Source organism: Gavialis gangeticus, unplaced genomic scaffold (genome assembly GCF_001723915.1).
Source record: "Gavialis gangeticus isolate Ggan-Ray unplaced genomic scaffold, GavGan_comp1, whole genome shotgun sequence".
Lineage (NCBI taxonomy): Eukaryota > Metazoa > Chordata > Crocodylia > Gavialidae > Gavialis > Gavialis gangeticus.
The window spans coordinates 260,126,311-260,135,054 of record NW_017729032.1 but is presented as its reverse complement, the minus strand read 5'-3'; positions in this window follow the sequence as shown (position 1 = coordinate 260,135,054).

Sequence of the window (8,744 nt, the reverse complement as noted above, 5' to 3'; positions counted from 1 at the left end):
CCCGGCTCGTGCCGCCCCGCACCGCGCTCCAAGCACAGCCCGGCGACTGCCCTGCCTCGCGCCGGGGAAGTGAGGCACGGGCGGGCCCTAACGGCCCCGCCCCCCGCAACCCCGCCTACACACGCGTCCAGCCCCACGTTCGCTACCGCGCCTGCGCGGGGAGAGGACCGCGGCGGGGGTGGGGGGCGGGGGAGAAGGAGAAAAGAGAGCGGCGCCGGGCTCTTTTCCAGCGGCGGTTTCGAAACCTGGCCTGCAGCCAATCAGAAGCGGTTCGGTCCGACGAGCCGGCAGCCAATTGGGTGGGAGGTGGAGGTATGGGGGCGGGGCGGGGGTTGTTCCGGGCTCACAGGGCAGGAGCCTGCGGGGCTGGGTCAGAAGAAGGGGAGGGGAGACCCAAGGCTAGGATTGATGTGGGAAGGAGCCAATGAGAAGCCCGTGCAGGGAAGTGGGAGGGGCTTCCGGTCCCACCTCCTGCCCTGCCACTGCTGAGGTCTGTGCTGGGGAGCGGTGGAGATTTGTGTGTTGGGGAGGGTGAGGTTTCTGGTGGGTCTTGCCTCAAGTCTCCCCCCAGTTGGAGGAGTTGTGCTGCTTTGCACCATGAGCATGAAGCACCTCCAGCTGGAGGCAGGGAAGTTTCCTGAGCTTGCCTAACCAGAGCACCCAAAGTGTTGCCTGTTTGCAAAATTCAGTCCCCACTCAAGGAGAAAAAGTCCTTCCATCCCCCCCTTCCCTCCTTTTATGGACTTTGAGCCTTCGAGTCACATTTTCTAAATGTTGCTCTGCTGCTTTTTGGACTCGCACCTTGTTGGGGTTATTTGATCCCAGCCATCTTTCCTGCCCAGGGCAGGGGGGCTGGACCCAATGATGTCATGAGGTCCCTTCCAGCCCTGAACTTCTGTGAATCTGTGACAGAAGTCTTCCATCCCTGCCATGAAAGCTGCACCTCCTGTCACAGGACTCCAGAAGCTGGAGCCTTAAGTATCAAATCCTGCAATGCAATTGTGGGAGGTGATACCGCTGGCTCCATTTAAAAACCTTCTCCGTGGAAATATTGGAAAACAGTTCTTCTTCCTCTATCCCTACACTTTGACAGGGGCATTCTTTGTCAGGGCATGGTAGGAATGTGGATGTGGGTGTTAGGGACAAATTATCCCCTCAAATACTCATGTTACCTATGTGTGCCAGGAACATGAGCTTTGCACGTAAGAGGGACAGAGTGCTGGCATTCAGCCCTTTGTGTGGAGACCTGAGAGCAGGAAGTTATTAAGAGTGTTCCTTTTAGACCAAATTATTTTCCCTGCACAAATGCTACAGTTCATATTAAAATAGTTGATGCTTTGTGTTTGTGAAAGAGCAGTTATTTGGGGAAGAAATTATTTCCAAGCTCTGGTTCTCTGAAAATCAAGTCCTTAACAGGTGTTCTCCAAGTTGCACCACCCGCAGAATTTTGTGTATAGTAGTGAAAGAACTAGGTTTATTTAGCCTAAGGAAGAGATTACTGAAGGTGGGATCTGATACCAGTCTTCAGACACCTGAAGAGATGCCATAAGCAGAATGGAGGTGGGCTTTTCTTCGTGGCTGTAGGGAACCTGCTTAGGCATAATGGCCTCAAAACTGCAACAAGAAATTTAGATTGGAGTTTAGGAAGAGCTAACTAGGAGGGTGATTAAGCATTGGAACAGGCTATTGAGAGTCATTGTGGACTCCCCAGAAATGTTCAAGAGCAGGTTAGACGGGCAGGGATGATCCTGCCTTAAGCAGAAGGCTGGACCAGATGATTTTGTGACGTACCTCCCAGCCTTATTTTCATGTGATCTTATATATAACAGTTCTGCCATTTTTCTCATTTGTGCCACTAAAAGAACCAGGAAAAAAAGGAAGAGAAGTTCAACTGTTGTGTTCATAAACTAAGATCTGCCTCATTGCCATTCTTATCGATATTGTCATTTAATAAATATCCTGAATACAAGTATACTTTTTATTTATTTAAGAAGTGTGCATCCATTACTTTTGGGCAAATGTACAACAGTAAAATCCTATTAATAAAGTCTTTGAGCAGTGGTTATTGTTTCTCTGCATCTTTAAAATAGGAATTGGCAAGTCACTGCCTAAATGGATTTTAAGGGTTCTCATTTCACTGTAGCCTTTGTAAAATACTCTGTTTCCTGTGTTGAAACAGAGGCTCTAGACACTTTCTACAGCAGTTGCTCCTAAACTTTTTCTGTTTAGCCTTGGGATGGATTAGCTTGCGATGGACTGACTATTAAAACCCTGAACACCATGCCCAGTTATTTTTGCCATTGTCAGTTTTCAACCAGTTTTCTCTTATTCAATCTTTGTTTGTTTGGCTTGCATTTTTCTTTTGCACAGTTTTTATGGGTTTCCCATCCCATGCCCCATGCAGCAGAAAACTGTTCTTAGCTCCAGGGTGAATCAAATGCTCTTGCAGTTTACCTGAGTGCTGTGCTAGCTTGGTTATGTATAGGCTGCAACCTGCAACCCTGTTTACATGAATTGCTTTGTTTGGAGGACAGCCAGCTTCATTAGGAAAATCTGTAGGATCAGAGGTTCAATGTGAATGGTTTGAAAGGAGTCACTTTTCAGTCACACACTGTACAATAAGCACAGGTATTCTAAGAATTAGAGTCTCCGGAGGGTCATGTGAAAGCAGAGCGGAAGCAAGACCTCCTGAAAGAAGGCCACCATGCTATAAAAAACCCTGATACTGGCTCAGCACAAGGGAAGGTAGAGCAGAGGCAAGATTTTACATGTTTAAGAGAAAGCTGGAGGGTACAGCTTTAGTGGTCCCTTTGGGGGAAAGACACAGTGAAAGGACCATGAAGAGGTTGATGGAGGTTTTCTGGGAAGTAGGCTGAAAGAAAAATGAGCAGAAAAAAAGCAGACAGCTGCTCTAAAGGAAGGTACCGGCCTGTGTTCTGTAGCAGAGGAGATCATAAGTCCCTCTGATGCTAACAAGAGTGGTGGAGTGAAAGCATTGTAGAACAGGATTGGAAAATTTTGTGACCCATGTCTTGTGAAAGAATGAACCACAACCACCCAGTGCAATTCATGTAGCTTTGTACTGAAGCCTGAAGAACTATGCCCCAGGGGACAAAATAACAATGGGGCTGGAAATCATAGAACTTTAGCGCTGCAATGGTTTATGCTCAGTCTATGATCCTCACCCCACCAGAACAACTGCAGGTTTCTCCAGACATGAAAATAACGGTTTATATTACTGGTCCTGAATGAATCAGGGAAGACACCTAGGTATGTTCCAGGCTGACTGGAAACAAGAATATTTTCTCTCATTCTCTCACCAGCTACTTAAAAATGCTATTTACTTTGGTGCTACCAGTCAATGCGTAAGGTGCAAAAGCTGTTCTTTTTCTTTTCTTTTCTTAACTCCAGCTCTGATGGGATAAATTTTAATCGGTATGCTCTGCAGTATTAACAAGGGAACAAACTCTGTCCATATTTATACCCCTATAAGGAAGATAAGGTAGTGGTACTATGCATATTCCTTAAAGGATATACAGTTAATATAGTATGATATACAGTTAATGTAGTATATAGTAGATTGATTCAAGTCTGCATGACACTCTAAGTATCCTAACGTTCAAAAGCATCTGTCGGTGTTCTGACTGGTTAGGTAGGGTATTTTGAAAAGGCAGTGCAAGTACCACTTTTTGGATGTATGCATTCTACAGTACACTGTGAGATAACAGCTCAATGATTACAAGTTTGACAAAGGTCAGGCTCAAATACAGTGCTTCTCAGGTGCCTGCCAGAAAGCAGCTGGTCATTGTACACTGCTAAGTCCAAAACAGAAAAGAGACTATAATTAAGTATTGTTCTGGAGCCGTCAAATCCATCTATTCTGCAAGTAAGGGAAATCCCCTCTCAGGGATTCTATAGTTTCAGGGCTATTTATTTAAACATATTTTTAATGAATCCTTTTACTAATAAAAATAAGTATTATATCTTAGCCTTCCAGCAACACTACTTAATATCCTATTACCAGGTCCAGTCACTTGCAGTAACCGTTATGACTATTTAAAATGGCATAATAAGTAATAAAGAAAGGATTTTTTAAATGTTTCATTAACTATTTCATAATACCCTCAAATGTGCTAGGCTTTTACAACTATAAGGACATAAGAAAACTTAATCCACTTACTTATGATTTGGGGGATAATTCAGTTGCCAGCTAGTATTAAGTATAATTATATCCAAATAAGCTTTCAGAATGGAACACATTTACATGTTCTACCATAGTAAATTTATAGACAGCAAACAAAACTAATTACCTCCAGCATTAAGGATTCACTTACCAATTATTAACATGAGCATAAACAATAAACCCAAGTTTTATTACAGCGTTTAAAAAATAAATCCAGTAATAGCATTAGCCTTAGATTGCCACAATAATTTTGCAAGTATTCAGGCCAAATTACTTTTTTTTTTTTTTTTACCCGATGTTCTCCTCCTAATTATTAAGTCCTCAGTTCTCCACTCTTTTTGTCTTGGTTTGTTATGCTTTCCAGAAATCTCCAAACTATGTTACAGTTACAAAATAGGAAGTTTTTTGTCCTGGTAGCTTGACTTAAAACTGCCACAGGGTAGCTCCATAAAAAAATTACTCCTTAGTGTTTGTACAGTGGGTATCTATTCTTGGCCACAGTCCTGAAATTAGTTCCCTGTGAGGAAGGCTCACTTAACTTGTTTCTACTGATTTATAAAGCTGGATCAGTTTGGAGTTTTATATCTGCATCCTACAATATAGAGCCTTTCATATCTAGGTCAGCTTAACAAAATATTTAATGAAATAAATAATGAAATATGTAATGTATATGGAGATGGAATTATGAAGAGGTGATCTATCAAGCCTGGGCTTGTGGCACATTAGCAAGCCAAACTGGTGACACTTGTGCCTCCTGAGGCCAGTCTGTGGCTGTAATTTTTTTTTCTTAGACCTGGTCACTTTCAGAAGCCTTAAAATGCTTTCTCTTTTTGTTTGGTGCAAGTTAAAAGGACAAGCCAAAGTATCCAATATATTGTTTCTCTTGTAAAGTACAACAGAATAATTTGCTTTACTTACAAGCAATTACAGAGTACAGTATTCATTTGCAGGATAATGAAAACTAATTGTACACTGCCAGACCTGTCTGTGTTTACATACACACTTCACTAGTGTGCTCATAGCTGTAAACTTGACAAAAACACAGCCTACTTCAGAACATAGCTCCTTAATATATTGTATTAAAAAAAGCGTGTCGGCTCAATTTAGAAACAACATACCCCTGAGGGAACAATTTTATATGCATTGTTCTGTTTCATTTCTGTTATTAATTACATCCATCTGTTGAAGCAGGTGCAAAGGGCTCTAACAAAGTTCTATCATTCTAACACCACCTCTTGAATTTGCCCCATCTGTGCTGTAACATAAAAATTTATCATCTCCAAATTGTGTTTTCTTTTTTCCCCCCCTGTTGGTAATTGCCAGGATCTTATTTTTTAAATATGTGGCTTGTAAAACAATAACTTTGGTATTTCCCTCCAGCATTCTATTTAATATCCTGTCCCAATTACATTGGGACTTTAAAAGCATCGCCTCTTCCATTAAAAAATATTTCTTCCTTAGCCAGCTTTCTAAGATTTTCAAATTCTGGTAAGTGCTTGTTTGCGAAGCACGTTCTATGTAGCACGTTCCAGAGCTACAATTGCTTTACCCTGAAACAAAGCAAACATATCTCCACTGATAACTTTTTATAATTCAAGACAAATTTCTTTCCTCCTTTTTATGAGGTAAATCTGGAGTAATCCTCTTAGTCAGAATTTGGCCAATGTTACTGGTAGTCCTAGTCAAAATGTTTTGAATGAGAAATTCTCTTTTGATTTTGAGAAAATCAGTCTTTTTGTCTAAATCAACTTTGAAAGCATTTACTTTTTTTAATGGTTCTTTTAAAAAAAATGGAATTTGAAAAAAAATGCCCGATGAAATACAAGTTTAAGCTTTTCAAAGTTGGGGAGTAAGATTATTCTTCCTTTTGGCCAATCTAGCATGTTGCGAATCTCTGAAGATGCACTGTATCCTGATTACATCCTTATGTTACTATAAATTTGTTGTGTGTCTTCCGATTTGTTGCACGTTTACATTTCTGAGAAGTTTGGCTAGGTGCAGAGGGTACAACTTTTTTCAGTTGCTTCAGGATACAGATTATTCTCTGCTGGAATCTTTACTTTTCCTCTTCCTTATTCACCTAACTCTAAAGTAAAAGGTATTTTAATCTGAAAGATTGTGAAAAATCTTTTAGGTAGCAAGAACAGGTTTTAAAGAATACAGTTATGTACTTTGTTTTGCTTTAGATCATTTGTCCACCTTGGCTATGAAAGAATCTAAGGTTTTTAAGTATTGGCAGAATAGTTCAGATGAACAGTTTTCAAAGGAGTTTGCAAGCAGCTTGTCAGCAATTAATTATTGATAGTGCAGTGGATCCCATTGTGCTCCCTTTTCCTTCATTGGGAAATGATTTTTTATTTTTTTTTAAGAAAAATGAAAAATAATGAATTGGAAACTTCTGGAAAAATTATTGGGATTTTTGGCTTTGAAACATTTGTGTTAATGCACAAGGTAGTCATGCACGCATTTTAGAGTTACAGACAATAGTATGAATAACAGCAACAAATATTTGTGAATACACTTTTCATTATTTAGTCAATCCACATGTATCAGGGAACACTTTCATTTCTGGTTGGTCTCAGATGAAGATACTTTCCCTCAGATGAAATTTAAGAGGCAGATAAACTAGATCTGACAACAAAATTAGATTTTGAAATGATCTGTAGATTTTTATGCCCTCCTTCATTTTTGTCATATACAGTGCTACTTGTCCAGGTTCATTGTCTAGGCAGTCAAAGGGTATCTAACAGAACAATTTGGCTTCACAGAAAATATTTTTAAGGTGTCGTTCATTATTGATGATACAGCTCTATTCTAGTGTCTTTGCAAGCTGTCATCTGAACTCTGCTCTCAAGTCTTAATTGCCACTTGCGGGGGAATGCAAAATAAGTTACACTGTCTGCTAGGCCTGTACTGCTAGCAGCTTCCTCCTATTCCTGCTTATTTTTAAGAATTTTCACTTTATACATTTCCTGTCCGGCATCAAACTATGTTTTCAGCACAGCAAAAAACTTTCTGCTCTAATTCTGCGTAACTCAGTTCTTCCATGAAATTAGCTCTTTCTTGGCACAGCGGAAAATAAACAAACTATGTAGGACTGTTCCTCTGTACAGCCCCAAATCCTCCATGTTCCAAAGCAGATTCTTACATGCTTTATCCAGCTTCTCCAGAAGATAGCAAAACTGTTTCCTAAGTCTTGATGCTAATGAAAAATAGAAATACTTGTGATTATAGCAGGGCATCTCTGAGAACAAATGTATAATGTTGGCAGTGGGTACAATATTCCTCGGTATACAGTATTCAGTCTTTCAGTTCAGCAATTCAGCAGCTCCAAGTATCTGACAGAAAAAGGTGGATTTCTGGTCAGGCATTAGCTTGAACACTGTCTGATTTTTCACTTCTTTTCTTTTTTTGTTGGGGGAGAGGATGGGAAGGGAGAAGGAGGACAGTCTAAGGGCTGTAAAATTTCTGAAGAAACTTTGTCAGTTTGCTTAGTATCTCAAAGGGATGTAGAAGTTGTGTTTTAATCCATTCTTTTATTCTGGTATAGGTAAGTATCAGCAACTCAGAGTGTCCTAAATGTTGGTATTCTAGTCCAGTCCTATATCTATATTGGCTATCCTTTGATATGAGAATGATGTCTTCTGGGGCAGATTACTCAGTGGCTGAAGAGTTTTAAGGTGGCTGAAGAGTCCAATCCATGTTCTGCAATTTTTTTTCCATAGATACACCAAGTGGTGCCTTGGTGGGGGGCACAACTGTTGGCCAGGAAGTTGTGTGCTTTCCTTCCTCCTCTGCCATTTCTCAGCTTCCTGAGCAAAATGGTACTCTTTGAAGTGGACTGTAGCTTGAAGTATGGTGCAGCACCATTGAGATCTGTTACCAGCCAGCATTTCCCAATTTGTAGGGTTGATGCCACCTTTCTTAAGGTACGCTTTTAGGGTGTTCTTGTAGTGCTTCCTCTGTCCTCCGCAGGTCTTCTTACCTTGACTAAGTTGAGAGTAGAGGACTTTCTTTGGGAAATGAGTTTCAACCATCTGCACACAGTGGCCATCCCAGCTGAGTTGGTGTTTCATTATCTTTGCTTCAATGCTGATTATGTTAGGTGCAGAGGAGATGAGAGCATTGGTGCAGTGGTCTTCCCATCTAATGCAAAGGATCTTCCTCAGGTAACACGGATGGAGCTATTCTAGGCACTTTAGAGAGCTTGGATATGTCACCCACATCTAACACCCATAGAGGAGCATGAGGATAGCCACTGCATTGTAGACCAGGATCTTAGTTTCCATCTGCAGATCTCAGTCAGTAAAGACTTGGCAAACCAGCTTTCCAAAGGATACACTGGCACAGTGACTGACTGGGAGAGGTGACTGCCAAAGTATGGAAAATGCTTAATGTTTTCCAGCAGTTCTCCACCAATGGTAATTTGTGGGGGGAAGGGGGTAGCACCTTTGAAGCACCTTTGTCTTCCCAGTGTTAAGGGAGAGTCCCAGGCTGTGGTAGGCACCTGAGAAAAGGTCAAGGGTGGACTGAGGACCAGTCTCAGTGTGCACGAGAATAA